General features: G+C 37.1%; 1 protein-coding gene across 11 annotated transcripts in view; it reads right to left on the minus strand.

Moving 5' to 3' along the window:
• Nucleotides 1-1,233: 1,233 nt before the first annotated feature.
• The window catches only part of ATP8B4 (ATPase phospholipid transporting 8B4 (putative)), a 333,420-nt gene continuing 329,642 nt past the window's right edge, over nt 1,234-5,011 (minus strand). For 5 of the 11 annotated variants that reach the window (XM_016928200.4, XM_009429087.5, XM_016928203.4 and 2 more), the window contains one exon: nt 1,236-5,011. This exon is cut by the window's right edge and continues 1,030 nt beyond it. The gene's annotated coding sequence lies outside the window, so the exon portion shown is untranslated. The other 6 variants (XM_063794140.1, XM_063794142.1, XM_063794141.1 and 3 more) reach the window with 2 other exon arrangements.

A 5,011-nucleotide genomic window follows, 5' to 3' on the forward strand; every position in this document is an offset into this window, starting at 1 on the left:
TCCAGAAGAATAATTGAAGCAATGAAACTATAGAACTTATCTCCAGGATGTGGTCAGCACACAATATTCATGCCTCCTTGGTTAAATAAGAGACGTGTTTTCCAAGTCTAAGGTTGCCAAAAAGACCACGTCAGTGCTTTCTGTGGAATGGAACTCTTATTTCAACAGTAAGTCTGAATCATGACCATTTATTTATTTAACAGATATTGTGACAATAAATTATCTGCCAGGAACTGTGCAATGCATTGCTAATTCAAAGACAAGACATAGACCCTCTCTTACAGGACTTCTCTCTCTGGAGGAGCAGAGAGGCTTGTAAATATACAATAAGTAAAAACATAACAAGTATGATTAGAGAGGAATGCATAAGGAGTTGTAGAAGCAGGGATAGAGACAACCATGTCACTGAGGTTAGCAAGCACATCTTAACTTCTAATCTAACATCTTGTAACACATCTAGTTATAAGGATGCAGAGCTTCTGGGTTGGCAGGGGTGGGGTGAGCATTCTTAATTGAGTGGAACTGATAGAATCATAGAAGAAAGAACTTCCTTTTGTGACTTGCTAAACATCTCCATATTTCTGATTTGATTTCGTGGAGAAGTAAGGCAGACAAATGCAGCAGTGCCATCTCAAAAAGTGGCGGCCAGCAGGAATAGGACAGAGGAGTGTGAAGAAATGCTGTGGCAAGTATTTTGTCATATCCAGGTTAGTGAGACGAATTTCTTGGCAGTATAGGCATATTGTTCTTGGCAATTCTGTGTATGGTAAAGGGAACTTCAGGATCCAAATCAACTTTCTGGCTGACTATGCATCCATTCAAACCACCTATGATCACATTTAAAACAAAAATCTAGCATCTCAAGAGAGATTTAAAATGGAAGGTTTCTTTGCCAGTGATCTGCACCAAAAACTGGAAGCCAGCAATCAAAAGTGAACAAGTGTTTCAAACTTTCAGGCCTCTGATGCCTGACTCAAAAATCTGAAGCATCCCCTTCCTGCTGACCCAGCTAAAGAATACTTTGGTGATCATACAAAAATATAATATTAATATACTATATTCATACTATAGTTATATATAACATTTTCAGATTATACATATTTATATGTATAAATATATATTTACATTTATATAGTATAGTATGAATGCTGAATAATTTATAAAATTATGATTGGCAAAAAGCAACTTGCTTAGAATTTACAGTGATTGTTTATATGTATAAATATATATTTATATAGTATAGTATGCATGCTGAATAATTTATAAAATTATTATAGGCAAAAAGCAACTTGCTTAGAATTTACAGTGATTGATTCCAGCATATGTATCTGAAGAAGCACCAAAGCAGAGGTCCATGGAAAATGGACACTTGCCTAGTGTTAGCTCAAGTCAGGTTCTGACTTTCTCCTGTAGAAACAAAAGCAGATAAGGTAACTTTCAAAGAAAATTCTTTTTTTTTCCTTAAACTGACTCATAGCTTAGAAGTTGAGAAAATAAAGAAACAGCTAAGAAATACTGAAGGGTGTTGAATGTCTAAGGGAATCAGATAAAAAAGAAGAGCCTTAATAGGAAGTGTGCACATTTGTGACCAAAAATTAAGCTACCAGAAACTATGAAGAATGAATCCAGAAGTCTTAGCTAGAGAAATCATGCAAGAGAAAGAGATAAAAGGCATCCAAATAGGAAAAGAAGAAGTAAAATGATCTCTCTTTGCTGATGATATGATTCCATAGACAGAAAGTCCTAAAGACTCAGCCAAAAGGCTCCTGGAACTGATAAACAACTTCAATAAACTTTTAGGATACAAAATCAACACACAAAAATCAGTAGCATTTCTATACACCAAAAATGTTCAAGCTTTGAGAATCGAGTCAAGAACACAATCCAATTTACAATGGCCCCCCAAAAATGAAATATCTAGGAATACACGGAATACATCTAACCAAGGAGTTGAAAGATCTCTACAAGGAAAACTACAAACACTGCTGAGAGAAATCATAGATAACACAAACAAATGGAAAAACATTCCATGCTCATGGATTGGAAGAATCAATTTCATTAAAATGGCCATACTGCCCAAAGCAATCTACAGATTCAATACTATTTCTATCAAGGTACAAATGTCATTTCCACAGAACTGGAAAAACGCTATTCTAAAATTCATATGGAACCCAAGAACAAGCTAGATAGCCAAAGCAATCCTGAGCAACATGAACAAAGCCAGAGGTATCACGTTATGTTACTTCAAACTATACTACAAGGCTACAGTAATCAAAACAGCATGGTTCTGCTACAGAAACAGACACATAGACCAATGGAAGAGAATAGAGAACCCAGAAATAAAGCTACACACTTGTAGCCATATGATCTTTGACAAAGACAACAAAAATATGCAATGGGAAAAGGACCCCCTATTCAATCAACAGTGCTGAGATAGAAGCTTTTGCTGTGCAGAAGCTCTTTAGTTTAATTAGGTCCCACTTGTCAATTTTTATTTTTAATTTTTGTTTATGGTGGATTTAATTTTTGTTTATATGGCTAGCCATATGCAGAAGAATAAAACTGGACCCCTACCTTTCACCATAAACAAAAATTAACTCAAGATTGATTAAGGATTTAAAAGTAAAACCTCAAACTATAAGAATCCTAGAAGAAAACCTAGAAAACACCATTCTGGACATTGGCCTTGGGAAAGAATTCACAACTAGGTCCTCAAAAGCAATTGCAACAAAACCAAAATTGACAAGTGTGACCTAATTAAACTAGAGAGCTTCTGCACAGCAAAAGAAACTATCAACAGAGTAAACAGACAGCCTACAGAATGGAAGAAAATATTTGCCAACTATGCATCTGACAAAGGTCTAATATCCAGAATCTATAAGGAGCTTAAACAGCAGAACAAGCAAAAAACAAATAACTTCATTAAAAAGTAGGCAAAAGACATGAACAGACACTTCTCAAAAGAAGACAGACAAGTGACCAACAAACATGAAAAAATTCTCAACATCAGTATTTATAAGAGAAATGCAAATCAAAACCACAATGAGATACCATCACACACCAGTCAGAACAGCTATTATTAAAAAGTCAAAAAACAAATGCTGGCAGGGCTGTGGAGAAAAGGGAAGACTTATACACTGTTGGTAGCAATATAAATTAGTTCTGCCGCTGTGGACATACTTTGGAAGTTTCTCAAATAACTTAAAACAGAATTATCATTCAACTCAGCAACCCCATTATTGGGTATATACACAAATCATTCTACGAAAAAGATACATGCACTTGTATGTTTATCACAGCACTATGCACAGTAGCAAAGACATGGAATCAACCTACATGCCAATCAAGGGTGGATTAGATGAAGAAAATGTGGTACATATACACCATGGAATATTACATAGCCATAAAAAAGAAGAAAATCATGTCCTTTGCAGCAACATGGATACAGATGGAGGCCATTATCCTAAGCAAATTAATGCAGGAACAGAAAACCAAATTCCTCATGTTCTCCTTTATATGTGGGAGCTAGACACTGGGTACTCATGGATATAAAAATGGCCAAGAATAGACACTGGGGACTACTAGGGGAAGGGAGCAAGTGTTGAAAAACTATTGGGTACTATGCTCACTTCCTGGATGACAGGATCATTCATATCCCAAACCTCAGCATTGTGCAATATACCTATATAACCTGCACATCTACCCCCTGAATCTAAAATAAAAGTTAAAATTAAAAAAAAAAAAAAAAGACCAAATCTATGACCTAAGTGTCAACTAGAGATAGCATTGGGTTAAGAGCACAAGCCACTCCTGGGGTTTGAATCCCAGCTCTTCCATTATACGTCTCTGAGAAAGTTACTTAACCTCTCTGGGGTTTGATTCTTTCACTTTAAAATGGGGGAAAATAATGGTGCCTACCTCACTGGGTTGCTGTGAAGATTGCATTGAATGAGCTAATTATTATGAGGCTTAGCACAATACCCAGCACTTAGTAATCCTCACAATCCTTCAAGGAACATCTCATGATCCCCATTTTCCAGGTGGGTAAATGCGCTTAGAGAAGGCATCTTTGCTAACAGTCCCACAGGTAACCGATGGACTTTCTAAAGTGTCAGCCATTCCCCTGGCTTCTCCTTCCCCTCCGTCTCCTAGGTGGTCAAACTATACAGAGTATAAATGTTCTTTCACTTTTTTCCTACAACTCAATATGTCCCATGACTTTCTCTCAAATATTCCCCTTTCCTAGCTCCCCATGATGCTCAAGTCCTTTCTTTTACTATGAAAACATTTTTTGTTTCTTGCTGGATTTTGTTCTCATCAATTCTTTTATGCCAAGGACATTCGGGACTATCCCATACTAAGAAGTGGTGTTAGAGAAATCCCCTTGACTATTTGGGTATCAGTTTGCCATTCTTTGGAAATTATTCTCCCACCACCACCTTTTCCTCAGTTTTTATTTTTTCATATTTTTTCAGCCTCAAGGTACTCCTTCTCAGATCTAGACAAGGTCCCCAAGGAAGACCAAAACATTTTTGAGGTCAGAAACTATTCCAACTCACACTATCTAGACTACAGACTAATTTAAAGACTACAGACAATCAACAAAAGCTGCTATTTAACTCAAAGAAAGGACAGAACAACTATTTTCAAATATTTGAGGAGCTGTCACATGAGAGATACTTATTCAGTCTCTTTTGCAAGGGCAGAGGCAAACAATGCAGGGTAATGATGGGGAAACAGACCTCAGGTCAAAAGAAGAAGGAGATTCCTCACCAATGGAGCTGTTCGAAGGGAGCTGGCTTCGTTGAGCTCATGAGCACCGCATCATTGGGAACATCTGAGCAGAGACTGAATGCCATCTGCAGGCTTATTCTGAAGGAAGTTCCTGCATCAAGTTGAAAGTATGTACATAGTCTCCTGGGCGAATGCAGGAGAATCACCTGGAACACTTTTAAAGGGGTTACAGCAGGTAACTGAGGCAGACTTAGAAGAGTAACCTAGATGGGGAAGG

Source organism: Pan troglodytes, chromosome 16 (genome assembly GCF_028858775.2).
Source record: "Pan troglodytes isolate AG18354 chromosome 16, NHGRI_mPanTro3-v2.0_pri, whole genome shotgun sequence".
In the NCBI taxonomy this organism is placed as follows: Eukaryota; Metazoa; Chordata; class Mammalia; order Primates; family Hominidae; genus Pan; species Pan troglodytes.